Source organism: Brienomyrus brachyistius, chromosome 13 (genome assembly GCF_023856365.1).
Source record: "Brienomyrus brachyistius isolate T26 chromosome 13, BBRACH_0.4, whole genome shotgun sequence".
NCBI lineage: Eukaryota > Metazoa > Chordata > Actinopteri > Osteoglossiformes > Mormyridae > Brienomyrus > Brienomyrus brachyistius.
Window position 1 is genome coordinate 17,697,494 of NC_064545.1, and position 18,362 is coordinate 17,715,855.

The following is an 18,362-nucleotide window of genomic DNA, read 5'->3' on the forward strand; positions in this document are numbered from 1 at the left end:
TCGGGAGAAAGAGCAGTTAAAACTTTCAAATTTCATCTCAAGATGGTGAGACATATGGGGTTTTGATTAGAGGAGACGACTTGGAGATCCAACAGAAGTCCATTTTTTTTATATCCGGTTGTTAAGTCTTGCCTCAATCGTGGAGATACTGACGGAGTTTCCCCCTTTTTCAGGTTCTGCTTTATGTCACCATATCACAGTCTTACGTTTGTAATAACTTCTTACTTTAATTGTTCACTGGCAGTTGTTTTCCATTTCTGCTTCTTCAGCTGATATCCAGCATGAGGTGTAAGTGACGAGAGCTTGTGGTCGGAGCACCAGCTTAGCCGGTGTCCCTGGGGCGGTGGGGTAAGTGCCTTCCTCAAGGACTCAGTGGTGATACAATTACTCTGTCGGCTGTGGCCTTTGTACCTTCCAGACATGGGAACAGATCCATAACTGTGGTCGGGCTGTGCTCGGGGCCTGAGGTAACCAGTACAGCTCTGGTAAAGGGCTATGCTCAGGGCCTGAGGTAACCAGTACAGCTCTGGTAAAGGGCTGTGCTCGGGGCCTGAGGTAACCAGTACAGCTCTGGTAAAGGGCTATGCTCAGGGCCTGAGGTAACCAGTACAGCTCTGGTAAAGGGCTGTGCTCGGGGTCTGAGGTAACCAGTACAGCTCTGGTAAAGGGCTGTGCTCGAGGTCTGAGGTAACCAGTACAGCTCTGGTAAAGGGCTGTGCTCGGGGCCTGAGGTAACCAGTACAGCTCTGGTAAAGGGCTGTGCTCGGGGCCTGAGGTAACCAGTACAGCTCTGGTAAAGGGCTGTGCTCAGGGCCTGAGGTAACCAGTACAGCTCTGGTAAAGGGCTGTGCTCGGGGCCTGAGGTAACCAGTACAGCTCTGGTAAAGGGCTGTGCTCGGGGCCTGAGGTAACCAGTACAGCTCTGGTAAAGGGCTGTGCTCGGGGTCTGAGGTAACCAGTACAGCTCTGGTAAAGGGCTGTGCTCGGGGTCTGAGGTAACCAGTACAGCTCTGGTAAAGGGCTGTGCTCAGGGCCTGAGGTAACCAGTACAGCTCTGGTAAAGGGCTGTGCTCGGGGCCTGAGGTAACCAGTACAACTCTGGTAAAGGGCTGTGCTCAGGGCCTGAGGTAGCCGGTACAGCTCTGGTAAAGGGCTGTGCTTGGGGTCTGAGGTAACCAGTACAGCTCTGGTAAAGGGCTGTGCTCGGGGTCTGAGGTAACCAGTACAGCTCTGGTAAAGGGCTGTGCTCGGGGTTTGAGGTAACCAGTACAGCTCTGGTAAAGGGCTGTGCTCGGGGTCTGAGGTAACCAGTACAGCTCTGGTAAAGGGCTGTGCTCGGGGCCTGAGGTAACCAGTACAGCTCTGGTAAAGGGCTGTGCTCAGGGCCTGAGGTAACCAGTACAGCTCTGGTAAAGGGCTGTGCTCGGGGTCTGAGGTAACCAGTACAGCTCTGGTAAAGGGCTGTGCTCAGGGCCTGAGGTAACCAGTACAGCTCTGGTAAAGGGCTGTGCTCGGGGTCTGAGGTAACCAGTACAGCTCTGGTAAAGGGCTGTGCTCAGGGCCTGAGGTAACCAGTACAGCTCTGGTAAAGGGCTGTGCTCGGGGTCTGAGGTAACCAGTACAGCTCTGGTAAAGGGCTGTGCTCAGGGCCTGAGGTAACCAGTACAGCTCTGGTAAAGGGCTGTGCTCAGGGCCTGAGGTAACCAGTACAGCTCTCTCCAGGGTCCCTGCAATGGAGTATCATGCAGGTTGGGTCTGAGACTCTATAAGCTGGAGAGAGATTGTCTGGAAGGGCAGACATATGGAGCAGGGGGTCAGGAGCACTGTGTCCGCCTGCACTGCATCCGCCTACACTGCGTCCGCCTGCACTGCCTGTCTGCCTGCACTGTGCACGCCTGAACTGCGTCCGCCTGCACTGCCTGTCTGCCTGCCCGCATCTTTCTCACATGTGCAAAGTTTTTCCATGCTTGGCTAAATCCATCGGGACTCAGTGATGCCTTTTGGGCTGCGGAGGTAGAGAGCGGATAATTAATTAGCTGCTTCTGATTAACCTTGCCCTACATTATTTTTTAGCTGTTTACTAAAATCCTCAGTGCACTCCAGTGTTTTCTTATCCTTTTTTAAATTCCACCAATATTTCTTCACTTCTTCTGTTACCATTTGCTCTGAAATTTAATCCAGCAAATTTTACACTGTTCATTTAGCACTTTGTGATTGGTAAGGATTAACCTTCACGGAAAGGAGCACATTAGCAAGCCACAGATAGATGACTGCGTACTGTTAAAATGCAGATATGTGTCGAGTTTCCTCAGGTAGAGATTTCTGGTAGATTTAGGTCACAGAGAGAAGTTTGCATGTCTGCACCACTCATGGACCATGAGGTCGTCGGTAACCCTGGTAGCCAGGATGTGTCATCTCCAACCAGGAAGTTCACTGCCATGGTGACAGATAGTGGGTGAGAAGATGCCACGCCCACAGGGCATGAGCCACCCCATCATTTATCACCCCCTGGGTGCTCTGGGAACCCCATTACTGGTGCGACCATTTCAGCTCGTCGTAACACCTGCAGGTCGACATCCGTCCACTACTGCAATGTCGAGGTCATGACCTCACAGATGACGCTCTGCTTCATGGTGAATTCTTACCGACTGCAGACAGGTAACGCCGGTTCTCTCATTGCTCTCAGGCCACATCTGAGTCAGTAATTGACCTCATGGAATTCCATCACTGCCAATCTACTGTTGTATAAACATCAGAGCAGACCTGCCTTTACACGTGGCCCCTTCTTCTCTCCGCTCAGTCCCTCTCCTACTGTAGTAAGGTTCATTGAAGCGAGCCTCCTTCCACAGTTAGAATGGTTTCTGTGGAAAAACAACCACACAGCATGCATGTAAAAGTCACGTAACACTGTTCTGTTCAGCTTTAATGAACCAAATAAACCAAAGCCTGCATCCTTATGCTGGATATATATATATATATATATGATTGTATGCATGGATGGATGGATGTGATGCATTTCAAAGTGTGTAACATGGCTTGAAAAGTGGATGCAGTGATTGCATGGATTTCTTTAACTGGCTGTTATGATTCATTTGTTGTGACGGGTGACCCTTTGAGTACCTTGTGCTTTAAATGTATATATTTAGCTCAGACTCCCATGTCTGCTTGTTGCTCATTCATTCCTGAGTTCCCATGATGTCAACCTAACTAACTAACTGGATTGGCCAGATGAATTTATCTGTAAGGTGCAATTAAATTACAAAATTGCTGTTTAATTTAAAAAGAAAATGCAGCACTCTGACAACGATATATGTATTTTTTCTTAAGAAAAGAATGTAGGAATTTCATAGTGAAAGGAGACATTCGGCGATACACATGATGTGCTGAGTTTCACAGCATAAAAGGCCTCACTGGCTCCTGAATAAATGATAGTAGTTGATAATGAATGCTTTATATGGCTAGGCGAAGCTTTTTCAGTCTGTTTGCCTGTCTGAGATCTGTTGAAAATCAGCAGCCAGGGACTGTTGGGGGGGGGGGGGGACCAGAGGCCCTGAACATTAACAACCCACCTGGGGGACGTCATTTTAAACCAAACTTTTAACCCGAGCTGGGAACACCGCAGCCTGAAGAGGGAGAGACGACTGCCGGGGAAGGGGATGTTAACCTGGGAACGCCATGGAAACGTCCGCTGTTGACCTCATTAGAGCAGGGAGGTGCATGCTGGGGGGAATCTCTGCTCTGGGCGCGGAACAACAATGGGTGGGGGCGGGGGTGTTGTTCCTCCATAACCGTCCCCTGGAAGTTCTCTCACTTTCATCATTAAAAACAGAAACGCTTGGCGGAGCAGTTAGTCGCTAACCCTCTGCGGCTAATGTTTTAGCATAGGCTGCATCCCGAATCAAACAGACAAAGCCAAGGGTCCCGCGGCCCCCTGTGGGTGCGCGTGCGCCTTGCACTTTGGGGTCTCCCGGGTTGGGTCGTCCTCGGCGTTTGCCCTAATTTTCCCGGCAGCAGTCAGAACAGCCATTGTCCTCCAGGGAACTTCTGCAGATTTAATAGCTGATGTCAGACACCTGCTAGGTAAAGTATAGACATCCATTCTGTGCAGGGAAAGCTAAGCTCTCCCCTGGTGTCCAAGAACCAGAGGAAATGTACAGTAAACAAGTTCACATCTGGCAAAATTACTTACCAATAGTTGCTAATTAAGCACATAAGACAGATTTTCATGGCCTGATGTACAGACACGTAGGTTCCTAATATGTATCTATGTCTAACCCAAGTGTGGTTTTTATAGGTAGATACAGGTTTGGTTTTTCACGGCTTAAGAATAAAGAAACAACAAATAATTACTTCATTTTACAGACCTGGATAGAGAAATATCAGAAGAATTTTACAGGAGGATTCCGGCGTCATTTTCAGGTGTTTTAGGCAGCTGGCCTGTTCTGCTTTACTTACTAAAAATACCGACTGTTGAACTTATAGTTCAGTTATAGGTTAGCTGCCCAAAGGTCCATTTGAACCCAAAAAGTAAATTATCTCAGGGCTTGGGGCTGTTAATGACGTACTGCTTGGTTTGCTGGTGCCCGTTGCAGCAGAAGGCCGTAGAAATTCAGGGGGAGATGCATCGCGGTTCAGAGAGGGGGGGACAAGGACGCCAACACTGTAAATCGCGCTATTCGGCTGGTGTTCTGACGAGTTTTAATTTAGCTGAGCTCTCTGCCGTAAACCACTCTCTCTCTCTCTCTCTCACGCTAATCGCACCGTTTCCTGTGCTGTTCCTGGCCCGCTGACGTTGTTCTTGGCTGAGCTGCGAGAGGAGCCGGCATAAAAAGCCCTCAGAAGCCCTCCGAGGGCCGGCCGGCGGCGTCTTGTTTGTGCTGCTTTTGCGGGCAAACATTTTAACGAGCCTTTCGACAGACGGCTGGTGCATGGCCAGCTGTACGCAGGCCAGGTCAGGAGCAGCTGGGAGATGTTCGGGGCTGTCTGCATGTGGCACCGCTGCGCTAATGGGTAGAGAGCGCACATCGGCGGGTCGGGACGATCCAAAAATCTTGGAGAACACCGTAGGGGTCAGAACGGGCCGTGCATTTCAACAGATCGCCCTCACATCAGAGGTGTATTCAGGGGCACTGGTCCCAGCCATAAGCTGATTGGCTGTGTCATGTCCCCTCCCCTGTCACTCATTGATTCAACACGTATCATTTCCTAATGATAAGGTTCACCCACTCTGTATGAATTATGGTCCCAATTATGCCCCTCACCTTAAAAAATCCTGGAATCAGCCCTGCCTCACATGCAGGAGTCTGGATAATGGTTCTGTGTCGAGGGGCCGTGTTAGTTAAGGCTGTGACAGTCAGCAGTAGGACTGGCCCTGCTGGCCTGGCTGGGTCGCTGGGGAACACCACGCGCCATGGGCACTGAGACGGTCCATTAAGCCGGCAGTGAAGCGGCCCAGATGAAGGAGGTCACCGCCCGCCAGAACCACCGAGCGGAGCTATCAATTTCTGCCACGCCGCTACTGGGATGCTCTCCACAGGGTACTGGGAGACAGAAGGCCTTGCCAGGGTCAGAGTGTGGGCCAGAGAGCTCGTTCCGGTCCGGGTCCTGCCTGCGCCGGGCCCACAGTCTAAACAGACACAAACCCAAGCTCCGATCTACAGACTTTCCACGGAGTGGTGTTGTCATACTGAAATGGGCTTTAAAAAATGACACCGGCTGGTGCCCCCGTACCTGCGTGCGGCTGAGACATCAGACTTCCTCTTCGGTGTTGGAAACGTGAAGTTCATTTCCTCTCCAGTGTGGCAGAAGGCCTCGTCACAGTAGCTGAATCACCGAAAACCCATCAGGCCGCCTGGTCCACGGGCACGGCGCTCGAGCCCAAAGAGGGGGCCCTTTTATTGGCACCGGAAGCCGGGGAGGCGGGGGGCAGCTGCAGGAGAAGGAATTAGAGAGGGCAGCTCTACACGGAGAGCCGCACGCGTGTAATAGGCGTGTTTCTGAAACGTGAACAAGAGCCGCGAGAGAAACGCTGAGAAGGCTGCAGGTTGCTTGTCAGCTCGTTCCCTCCCAGCAGGTCCGCTGGGCTGGACACGCCTCTCTATCCAAGCCAGGAATAATCCTCTCTGTCCAGCAGGCCTGGGCGCTATCGCCGGGCATGGAGCGGAGACAGTGTGACTCATCTGAGGACGGCTGCTCGGCAAGTGGGGCGGGGCCTTTTCTCAGCCATCCCCGAGGGCAGGCGACCCAGTGGAGCTCAGAGAGGTGGCAAGAAGTTTACCAGAAACCACATTTTCCGGACAGCAGACAGGAAGATGACCACTGGCACCCCCCACTGGCCGCGTAGTATCCCTGCATCCAGCTCACAACTGATTTTGTACTTATGGATACAGGCCCCTGATCGCATTCACAGATCTAAGCAGCTTTTGGGTCCTTAAAGCCCTTCTGGTTACCCTGGTCCCTATGATGGGGAGGAGCATCTGACCCCACCTAAACTCTCCAATTTATTCCTTCATTATTTATCTCATTTTTAAACATTAGTTATGGCTGGACTGAAAGTGTGTGTGATAGCGTGATCAGAAGCGTGGGAGGAGGGGGGTGATGAATGGACTGGCTGAGGTGTTATGACAGGCCCAGCGTGCAACTCGCTGCATGGGGAAGCACCCGGCGATTAATCATCTCCCCCTGCCTCGTCCCCGTTTGGTGGGTTCCCAGAAACCCAGCAGAACCCAACCCCCCAGCTCCAGCTGGTCGGGATTAGTTATTTATTTATCTCCTTATTTATTAAATAAAATTTATTTATTTATTTGTCACCACTGCCGATAAGAGCTGGCATGCGGTGGGGGGGGGGGGGGAGAGAGCTCCGAATGTGCGAACAGACTGGGCTCCGTTGGCTGGAGGACAGCTGGGTCCCATCTGCCCCTGACCGCCGAAGAGTGGGGGGGCGGGGGGGGGGCATACCGGCAGACTTTTACCTGCTGCTAGCGTAAGCTGCGGGGGGAAGGATGCTCCTACCGCTGACCGCGACCTTGACGGTCAGCTCACACCCCGAGAGCGGTGCTGACGTCTGCCAGCACACCGCCGCGCATCGGCGGGCAGGCTTCTCTCTCCCTACCCAACGGCGGGCGCGTCCTTTACCCGCACACCGTCCCGCCACTTCCCGTCCTGCCACCTCAGCCGATCGGGGCCTCACCATATGCTGGTGCCTGTCCTATTCGGCAGCCGGGACCTTGATCCGTCCTGCCAGCCACCACACCGGCGGGTCCTGGGCAGCCCGCTTCACTCCCCCTCCAAGTCCTGAAATCTCTTTCCAAGCCTCCACCCACTTTCAAATCCTATGATCGGGCAACCAAGGTTACGCCACCTGTCTCCTGTCACATAGGGTCATTGTAATTTGGTCACACCCTGTTCGAAATCAATTCAGTGCCTGAATAATCAATGGGCAGGCTGAGTAAGCCTATCTATCTATCTATCTATCTATCTATCTATCTATCTATCTATCTATCCATCCATCTATCTATCTATCTGTCTTTCTCACTGTATCTGTCTAACTATCTGTCTGTCTCTCTCTCTGTCTCTGTGTATCTATCTATCTATCTATCTATCTATCTATCTGTCTGTGTCTGTCTTTCTCACTGTCTCTATCTATCTGTGTATCTGTCTATCTGTCTGTCTCTATCTATCTATCTATCTATCTATCTATCCATCTATCTGTCTTTCTCACTGTATCTGTCTAACTGTCTGTCTCTCTCTCTGTCTCTATCTGTGTATCTATCTATCTATCTATCTGTCTGTGTCTGTCTTTCTCACTGTCTCTATCTATCTGTGTATCTGTCTATCTATCTGTCTGTCTCTCTGTCTCTATCTGTGTATCTATCTATCTATCTATCTATCTATCTGTCTGTCTGTCTCTATCTATCTATCTATCTATGCTATGCGACGCTATGCTATGCTGTGTTGAATGATGTCATTGTAAATAAACACCACAGTCTAAACAGGATGTTGGCGTACTTACATAAGAGTACGCCTGTCTGTGTCCATGCTTTGAGTTATGATTCATAGGCAAACAGTTCAAGGTTCCTCCCATCTTCTTCTGTAAAGGTAGATTAAAAAAATCCACATGGATTAATTTTTGTTTTTTTTTCATTTATTTGTGTATCAAAGGATATTTCACCACATCCCAGCTGCTTCATGTTAATTGACAGTTAAACCTTATGTTTGTAGATCATCCAGTTGATTTCTGAATGTTTTTCATGTTTTTGTGCGCCGTAAGGAAAAAGGCCACTTATATTCCTGTCAGACCTCGCTGTCTGTGTTACTCCTGTAGAAACTGGCTCCTGATCATTAAAGACACATCGCATCGTCTCTCAGAAACCCCCCCGATCTGCATCGTCTCTCAGAAACCCCCCCGATCTGCATCGTCTCTCAGAAACCCCCCGATCTGCATCGTCTCTCAGAAACCCCCCGATCTGCATCGTCTCTCAGAAACCCTCCGATCTGCTTTTCTCCTGGGGGGGTGTGTTACAGTTGATATGGTGCCTCAGTAGTGCAACTTAGGTTGACAGGGTCGGAACTCTGGGTCGCCCTGCGAGCCCTGACACTGCGGGTTGAACACGGTATTTACCGGAACCCAAAACACTTCCCCAGCGGCCGTGTTGCCACTCAGCAAAGGTTTTTCCACCGTGACAGTCGCACAGCACAGACGCGCGTGTCAGCGTTACAGCTCGTAACCCATGACTAATGAACAGATCGTCCCGGACCTGCTCTCTGTTTACCAGAGGAGAGCCAGGAAGCGGAGTAACATCCCATAATAATAAGAGGAAGAATGATGCTGATTATGTAGCTTGTTGTTAGAGTGAGTTTTATAGGATGGCTGAGATGTTTAGTTACACAGTTACTGCTGCCCTCTGTGACCAGACCAATATGTCTGTATCTATATGGGGAATCTGGGTGACAGGCAGCTAACTGCTCTGAGGTTATATGGGCAGGGGTTGGAGACGGGGGGGCTGCACTCAGTCTGATGGTGAATTAGGGACGTGGCAGGGTGTAAATCCAAAGAGCACTGTAAGCGGAAGACTCCCGGTGGGGACTGGCACCTTGGTAGCATGTCTACAAGAAAAGCCATCCCCCGAGAAGCAGGAAGCCAGGAAGCAATAAAGGAGGGTTCTGATTTGCCCCCTCAGAATGCCCCCTTTTCATGGATGGGGTTTATTGCCATTGCATATAATTCCGCCCCCCACCCCCCCCCCCAGACAGTTCCAAGCAGGCTACACTTTCCAAGCTGTGCGAACTCACCCCGCTCTCTGCTTTCTGCATCAGATGTGAGCTGAGCTGCCAGAAGACACTGATCGGGATCATTGTCCTCTGAGGGGAAGAAATAAATCACTGTACAGTGAGTGTGCGGGTCAACACAAGCCAAACATGCAGTGCGCAGCCCCTGACGCCCGTGAGCTCACAGCCCCACCCCGGCTACCAGTAAAGACTGTCACACCGTCTCTTCGGTCAGATCTCCGCCACAACTGCCCTGAAACAAAATATATTAAACACACATTTGCAATGACCTGCACGTGAACTGCAGCTAAGAAAAACAGCATTTTCCCCTCCTTTGTGGCCGATATGTGCTTTGGTGATGTGGAAGCTTCCGTGTTCAGCGAGGCGTGATCCTCGTGTGAGGGCAGCCGAGACGCACGGGCTCCCCATCCGCCAAGGCCGCTTTCACCCATCGAGCGACGAATCTCCTCGACAGACATATTATCCTTTTGTTTGCCCGCCAGTTCATAGTACGAGTGGCACAATTCAGCGTCGTGTACTTCCAGTTAGCTACCATGGAAACTGCTGCATTTGCACAATCCAAACAAATGTACTCAAGTCCTGCTTCATTTCGAGCTTTGCAGTGTGGCGTCGCCGCACTCTTCTCGTGATTTGTTTGTTTGTATGTGTGTGTGTGTGTGTGTGTGTGTGTGTGTGTGTGTGTGCGTGTCGGCCGACACCTTCACTCACAATTAGATGCAGCCACTGCAGCCGGAAGGCTAATGCACTTAGGAAAATACTTTTTAAAATTACTTTTATTTATAAAATTGTGCTACTTACCCTGCAGTGACCCCCAAGGATGAGCCAGCGCTCTTTTCCCGTTTTACAGTGCTTTGCTGAATAGACTTTCTAGAGATTTTTACTAGGAGGGGAAAACAAATAAAAGCCATTTTGAACATGCTGGAAGTGTTTCCCCCCCCCCCCACCCGCCCCCCCAGCCTCGTTAATGGGCCTTCAATACTCTGCTTCCACACTGCATTTGGGTTCATGCAATATTCATTTAGACACTGGCACCAGTGAGGAAGGTCATAGCGGCACTGGGCTCCGCCGCTAATGGAGCGGCAGCCGCCACCTACGCACGCGGACCCGTGCCTCCGCGCCTCCTCGCCACGCCGTGCCGCTCCACCAGGGGGAGTTGCACCTGTCGCGGCTCCTTTTCTTCTGTCGCCCAAGAAGCCCGTTTAACGGTGTCTCCACGCGTAGGTCGTCAGAGGGCGGTAAACAGACGCCCACCGTTTGGCTTGGGGGCTCGGTGCTGAGGAGGAGGAGCGGGGAGAACTGGAGTAGGATGGTAGGAACATGCAGCCTCTTTGATGGAGATGGTAAACAGGAAGAATCGCCCTGGCAGCTGGGCTCCCGGTTTAGACGTGTGACGAACGAGGCAGGTATCAGCTTCTCGGGGAAGAGCCGATGGCGACCGCGTAAGTGGAGAGATTTTACGCAGAGCTGCTGGCTCAGGGTACGACAGCCATGTCAGAAATGTCAGTGGGATGTTAATACAAGTAGCCGGTCATCTGTAGAGCTTCTTCTCATTCGGACACGATGCCGTAGCTCACTGTGCCCTCAGGATGCTGGGTTGTCCTGGACTGTTAGTGGGGATCTGACGGAGATCATGTCGTTTATAAGGATGAACGCGCTCTGGGGTTCTCCTCTCACTGAAGTTCACCCCGGGGTATTTCACGCGGACTGATTATGGTTCCACTTCATTGTCATGTTTCTTAATCTCTAAATCCCCGTGAAAAGGGGGCCAGTTTGATTGTTTGTTCGATGCCTACATGAGCCTGCAACTAATGAACGGTATGGGCTTCCTGATATCTGTGATTCAAACCATCTTCTCCTGCTGTCCCTGTGCCCAGACCTACCTGGATCAGACCTACTTGGATCAGGCCTCCTGGATCAGGCCTCCTGTTCCAGTACTGCAGCTGGACTGTATGGCTGTATGAAGGTGAGAATTCTAAGCTACCTTTATTACCTTAATAATAAAAACAGAGAATGAAGAGGTGAGGTTGGGGGCATCATACCTGATGAGCAGCTGCTTGCTACTGATAGGCGCTCGACTACCAAGTGACTTATGGCCAAAGCGTGTCGGGGGGGAGGCAGGCACGGGGAAGCCGTCATTTACAGCTGCTTAGTTCGGGAGCCGCCCTGCTCTCACAGATGCCACACGATCTGACCGTCATCGCCTCCCCCATTCATTTTAATGCAGTTACAGTGCTGGGGGGCTGAGGGGGGGTACAGGCTGCCTGGTCTCACAGCACAGATCTGGTGATGCTGCAGGCGGGGGGCTGCTCATCGCAGGCTGTCCTTACAGCCTGCTGACCAGAAAACTCATTTCCCCCCCAACATGAATATTCTTGTTCTTACTCGTGCAGTGTTATTATGCCTGGGGGGGGGGGGGGGGGGCAGTCTGACTTCTTTCACTGCTCAGAGTGTTTTTGCTGCACATCAGTAGCTGCACCTATGCTGTGCTTTGCCAGTAATAATAATAATAAAAATAATAATAACATGAGAGGTGTGGAGTTCAGATGTTAAACCAGATGACCCTCCCCTAGCAGTCATGGCCCCCATCTGCATTAGAGAGGGAGTCTGTAAACTTCAGCGGCTCATCCACTCCTCCCTTCTTAACTCTCATTGTTTCACTTCCTCTAATCCTCCTGACCTTGAGAAGCCCTTCATATTACCCCCAGGAGGTAAACCTAACAGGAGCGATGTGCTTTGGCAAACTCTTGCTCATAATCGAGTTGGTCTGCTGCGGCGATCTGATCTGACACATCTCCCGGGAAAGGCAGCCTCTCTCGCCGAAGCTCTGTAAGATCTGTGCACTCCACCCAGACTCACAGGGCTTATTTATTTATTTTCATTTTCGGTTTAATGGTTTGCGTGATAACAGCAGGACTTGTGCCGTCTGTTGTGTTGGACCACATGGCACGTGTGCTTGGCGTGAGTCACGCTCAGTGTGAGTTATACTCGACATGAGCCTTCGCTCACTGTGAGCGAGCCGTGTTCACATCCCGAATCCCAGGTACCAGAACCTACATGCGGTCCTATCAGTAGCTCCCAAAGAGTCCAAGTCCTAATTAGGCAAAGCTATGAAGTCATTCTTGCGTGAAACTTGCTTCCTTTATTTTACAGCACGGCCATGGGCTGTTCCAGGCTCCTACTGGGCAGAACCAGGCCACAGGTTTGCACAGAGTGAAAGCTGGAGTTTGTGCATCGGCTAGAGAGCTTCAAGACCCACCTTCGGGCTTGTTTTTGATGGATTCTTAAGCATCATCTGCGAATCCTTGAGGTCCATTGAAGTGTTCGGAACTGGATTTAATACAGGATTCACTCTCGGTCTCTGAGCCAATTATGAGCCGCTCTCGTTTTCAGGGGAAGGGGCTCTCTGATCTGCCGCCGGTATCCTGTCGTATCTCATCCCTGTTAACACTCCAGTTAAGACGGAGGTGAGGCGCAAACCGGGGGCTTAAATGACCGATAACCCAGTATCGTTCATGACTTCTCTAAACAACTGACTAGTTGTATTTGTATTTTGTGCCTTCCAGTCACAGGTCCTCATCTCCCATTTCATCACCCAGTGTCAGTCCCTATCGACACGTGCAACATCTTACGAGACGCGACACGGAAGTACACTCGGCGACAGACACGTGAGAGTTTCGGTGCAGCTTGCGGCACGACCACGGCTTCTGCGGGCGAGCGAGATCTCCGAGGGCTGACAGCAGAAGGTGTGCGGAGCTGGCGGTCACGGTGGAGACGCGGGGTGCTGTGAGATTTATTAACCAGCTGGGATTAAAGCATCCTTTAAATGTCTGGGGGTATTTTAGGAGGTATGAAGGACTGCGGGGCAAGTGAACACGTTCTGCCCCCCCCCCCCCCAGTCACTCCATCCTTTATGGAAGTGACTCATTGGTTGAAGAGTGCATCAGGTCACTCTGTAAACTCCACTGTCTGTGTGTCACTAACCTACTGCAACCTGAACTCATAAATATCCCCCAGAGCGAGGTCCTCGGCACTCTGCATATTCCACTGTTCACATGTTTTAAAGCCTTTTCATGTAAATACAGCCAGTCTTACACATTTCAAACCACACTCAGGCAAGTACAACTCCAGCTGTATCCGGTGAAATTCACTCCATCCCAGCTTGGTTCACATTTCAGTTTGCCGCTGCGTTCCCGATTCCATTGTGCCGTCACGTGTGACTACAATAAAGATTTGTATCTTGAATCTTTGTTTTCAGAACTGTTAACCTGGTTGTACAAGGATTGGTCTACATTCAGATTTTGTTCAAAATCAATGGACATCCATACTGCACAAAAACTAACTGCTAAAGATATGCATTATTTTGCAAATGAGCAAAAAATAGTTTTGTGCATAAAAATACATATTATTTAAGATTATAAGATCGGGCAAAACACAATGGAAAATATCATATTCAGTAATTATGCACAGATCACCCTCTCTTTGTTCAACGGCCAGTGGCCATTTGACAAACATCAGTCCTAATGGACTATAATGATATTTGAAATCGGTTATTAAATCGCTGCCGCGTTTTGAAAGTCTGACTGTTCAGCTGTGCAGGGGTGTATCTCCAGTTTAGTGATCAGCAGAGCGAGCTGGTAGCAGCCGAAAGGCCTCACGATAGATCTTTGGGGTCAGGAGAGAGATGATGCTGAGGGGGCCCCCTGTTGTGTTTAGATCCTGGGGGGGTAAGCTATCGGGATTTTTCTAATGCCCGTAGGTAGGCTGCCGGTGTGTTTAGTTAAACAATAACGAACATGATTTTTTTGTTTTCCAATTGTATCTGGCAGGAAATCGGGATGGAGGCAAACTGCCCAGTTCCTGTCGTGTTGTGGCCATTAATGAATTCCGCCGGGCAGCATGGACAGCCAGCAAGGTCACGGTCCTGACAGACGGAGGCGGAGGGGAAGCCGTCATCCCAGGTTAGGCTGCCTGACACTTCCGCACCAGAACAGAGGAGCTGGGCATCGTTATCCACTCAGAGCGGGTGTCGCAGGCGGGGGGGGGGGGGGGGGGGGGGGGGCGTCTGACCCTTCCACAGCAATCCAGTCTTCTCTTGGCTCTCCTCAGGCAAACACGTTCTCGTTTCAGCGCTCTGACGCTGCTGGAGCTGTGTGATGGTCACACCCCCCATTCCCAGCATGCACTGAGGCAGAGAGCTTTGGTCGCCGTAGGGATGGCACTGGGATGCCATGCAGTGTCGGTCTTCAAGGCTTGACGCGATACCTTGGGCACATATAAAGGGATGGAGCCACAGAGGCTCTTGCCCCAGCTGAAACATATCACTGGCCAGAGGGGGATAGTTCAGGTCTAGAAAGTAAGAATCCAAACAGATTTTGTTTCAGCCAACCAGTTCAGGACTAAACCATCAGTTGTGACTGTGACTCTTTATACTCATCTGGTTGGTTGAAACGAAATCTCTGGATTTTTACTTTTCTGTCATTGGTCATTGGTTAATGACAAGGGGGCCCCTGCTGTATGAAGTATTGCCCCTCTTATGCCCCCAACATAGAGAATCCTACAATAGCCCCTGCTGTGTGAATGAACGGAGCCACAGGAAGTGCTTGCAAATCAACAGGCACCATGAAAGCCTGAAGCGTGCCACTGCTTCGCCTTGGCCTTGCTGACACACTGACCCTGGAGATGCGTGAAGCGTACCTGTCATCTTCACGAGAGTGCAGGACGGACTGGGTTTCTGGGATGACGGGGCCCGCGGCTCGGGGGACAGCACAGCCAGCACTGGGTCTGCTGATCACAGCTGAGAGACTCCCCCCAAAGGCAGAGACCTTGGGGCTGGGCTGGTCTTCTCAGAAACTTTAAAGTGATGCAGGAGATCTAGGTGTGAAGATCGCTATTATTAGAATTAGAATTTAGGTATCTGTGGTCATTGTTAACACACCACAGCACACAGTGCACAACAACGAAATGTGTCCTCTGCATTTAACCCATATGCGACATAGCAGGGGGCAGCTAATTCAGCGCCCGGGGAGCAGTGCTTGGGGGCGGTACCTTGCTCAGGGTAATTCCCAGCTAATTCTATTAGGCAGCTAATTGGTCTGAACTGTAAACTGTCTGGCTCACCAGCATAAGGGCTCTGGTATCATTTAGTAGAGTTTAGCGCATTTAGATTTTGTATCCTATTAAAAAGATCTTGTCCTTGTGATCATTCTGTAGGGATTCCACTTTGCTGTGGAATCCCCATTCTGTTGAATCCCAAAATCCAGTGCAATCCCACTGCATGGTTTAATCCCAGTATTGTGTGGAGTCCCACTCTGCTGTATAATCCCGGCACGCCGCAGAATTCCCTTGTTAGGTATCTCACCACTGTCACGACCTATTCAACAGCTGGTGGGATCTTTGCTATGCTGCATATGGTGTATAGAGCACAGTGCAGTCCCTGCACCATCAGGCCAAGCTGTCATTGAATGAAATATCCCTCCATTGCTCGCCCTCCCCAAGAAGGGCCCAAAGCTCACCCTGCCCCCAGGAAGTTCTTTCAGGATGCAGCTTTACGGGCTTTGCCCCCTTTTTACCCATCTCATGCATTGATTCTGGGATCAGTTTGTGGAAGTGTTTTTGCATGTGGGGGTGGGGGCTGAGGAACGGGGTGGTCGGAGCGATGATTACTCTCCTCGGAAAAAACGTTTTCAAGTTCTCCTCACAGATTAGCGGCAAGAGTGCGATATCACAGCTAAGTGGGGGTCCAAAGTAAGTGTCCCACTCAAGCAGTTCACAAGTACAGGCCTTTTTGGTCTCCATGGGTGGCCCAGCCTCTCGCTTCCGGAGTGAGTCTCCCATCCCTACAGCATGAGAGAAATCTAGGGCAGGTCCTGCTTAAGACCCAACATTGTCTCTGCTGCTGAAGAAACACATTTACAGATCATCGCTTCCTTCATCTTCACCAAAACAAAATCTCATTCTCCACAAAATGTGTGGGAAATTGATAAAATTCACAATTCCTGCTGAAGCCTAACGCGATTACCTCGCGTTAATCAGCAGTTCCTAGCGCTCGGAGTGCGCAGGCTGAGTCCTCTCAAAAGCTCAACCTTCTGGATGTATGGATATATCTGGGCGCTGAGAATGGCTTTAAGCTTGCCATGATTAAACGGTGGGCGCTTTAATCCGTATTAACGTGTGCATTCCGGATGTTTCTGTGCGCTTTATGGTCTGACATGCTCTCCCTTTTCAAGGCAGGAATGTTGACTGTGTCCTCACCACCATCTGCAAGGTTTTCAGGCGGGACAATAATGCGAAGCGACAAAGCTGTACGTTCAGCCCGCTCGAGGTGGCCTCTCTCACACGGTCTGCAGAAATCCACCGCCTAACCGGATTCTGCTTCTTTATTGCAAGTGTGTCTGGGGGGGGGGGTCCTGAGTGGCCAGTAAAATGAGTTTATCCTGAGTACAGGCGAGTCCTACATTCAAGAAGCAAGAGGTAATGCTTCACTCCGAAGCTACTTACGTTTTATTCTCAGATATACAAGAGAATCTGTGGCTGGGCCAGTTCTGGTTAGAATGCTGCAGTGTGGTCCCTTTTGGGCCTCGAACCAGCAACCTCCAGGTCGTGTATCTGTTCCCAGTTAACAGCTCTGCTGTGTTCTGGCTGTGGTCCCATAGCCCAGACTGTGTGAGAATTTATTACGTCATTAACTATGTTTACTTCGGTAAAGCAACTTACGTGCTCATTCTGGAAACACCCACAACCCCCTCCCCCTGCCTTGTTCTGTGGAATGTTACGTATGTCACACCAGCAACCAGCCCCCCCCCCCCCCCCCTTTCTCAGCTTTGTGGTTTTTCCCTCCTCCTTTAATGGCCTCCCTTCCCGAGGATCTTAAGCTGTCAGGGCGAGAGACTGAATCGGAAGGGGAACAAAACACAGAAAGCAGGCAGTGCACAGGAAGCCTCTCCTGCATCAGCCTGATTGGCTGCGATGCGACGCGCCGGCAGGGCGGTGGAGCCGGCCTCAGCGAGGTCATTAGCGGCCCGACAGCAGGCTGCTTCAGTGTCCTTTTCGTGTCAAGCGCAGCCTGTCTGAAGGGAAGCAAAACGAATCCGTTGTTATGTTCGTGCATCAGACCCCCCAAAGAGCATACGTCCTATTTATATACAGAGCAGAGCTTTTTATTCTTGAAATGAAATGTAAATATCCTGTAAATAATTCTCCAAATGATGCATTAGTGTCAGGAATGAGTGCAGTAATGGACTTGTGTTAATTCCTGAGTCCTCACGCTGTTCCCATTGAATCTGTGTTTTTTGCAGCATGCCTATGGTGCAAACAGTCGAGTTAGTGATTCTGCAGCCAGTTTCAATTAGCACTATGACTGTCATTTTCTCTCTAATAGAGGCATTCATCTAACAGGCATCTTGCCGGGAAGGACCATAATGGCCTAAGGCCCTCGTTTGCAAAGCTCTCTGCTGCCACCCTGTGGCCATTGCCCTTCCCACACAGGGAGGGTCAACCCTAGGTGGCTGCCCCAAGTTTAGATGCGCGAATGTAGGTGACGTCTTTCAGCGCAGAGGTTTGTTTTCATGTTACCTTGGCAAGAGGAAGAGTCCACTGCTGAATAAAACAGTCACGCAGAGAAATAACAAAGGCCGTGGAGTCAGTATCTACCCCGAAGACGACGCCACCATGGCAATAAAATGGCAGGAGGTACGAAACAGAGGCAAGATGCGCCGAGTTACCCGTCCTCCTGCAGACTGACTGTCGGGCCGTCTGCCAGAGAGACAATATATCCTGTGTTTAACTTCACACACTCCGACTTGAGGTTCATTATCTGCCAATGATTCAGTACGAGTGTCAGCACTCTACACGCTAACACATGGAAGAGTAGCTGTTTATAGACGGACAATAAACAGGCTGCATCCACGCACTTCAAAGGAGCCTTTAAAATAAACGCCGACAGCTGTGTTTTGGAGTGCGGCTTTGGCCCTTCCTCACCGTGACTCAGTTCCAGTGTACAACTTGTGACGTACTGAATGTTTGACTCGCACATGGCCTACATTGTCTCAGTACAATCAAAGGTAGGCCGACCCCGT

At 50.6% G+C, this 18,362-nt stretch overlaps 3 long non-coding RNA genes across 3 annotated transcripts; all 3 read left to right on the forward strand.

Annotated features, from left to right (window-relative positions):
• Positions 1–984: 984 nt before the first annotated feature.
• LOC125705935 (uncharacterized) lies at positions 985–1,693 on the forward strand. The gene is made up of 3 exons (XR_007381782.1): positions 985–1,039; positions 1,348–1,479; positions 1,612–1,693. It is a non-coding gene; the product is annotated as an uncharacterized LOC125705935 (long non-coding RNA).
• Positions 1,694–10,542: 8,849 nt separating this feature from the next.
• LOC125705934 (uncharacterized) lies at positions 10,543–12,529 on the forward strand. The gene is made up of 3 exons (XR_007381781.1): positions 10,543–10,727; positions 11,163–11,251; positions 12,439–12,529. It is a non-coding gene; the product is annotated as an uncharacterized LOC125705934 (long non-coding RNA).
• Positions 12,530–14,306, forward strand: LOC125705933 (uncharacterized). The gene is made up of 4 exons (XR_007381780.1): positions 12,530–12,595; positions 12,679–12,752; positions 12,852–13,031; positions 14,115–14,306. It is a non-coding gene; the product is annotated as an uncharacterized LOC125705933 (long non-coding RNA).
• The last annotated feature ends 4,056 nt before the right edge of the window (positions 14,307–18,362 follow it).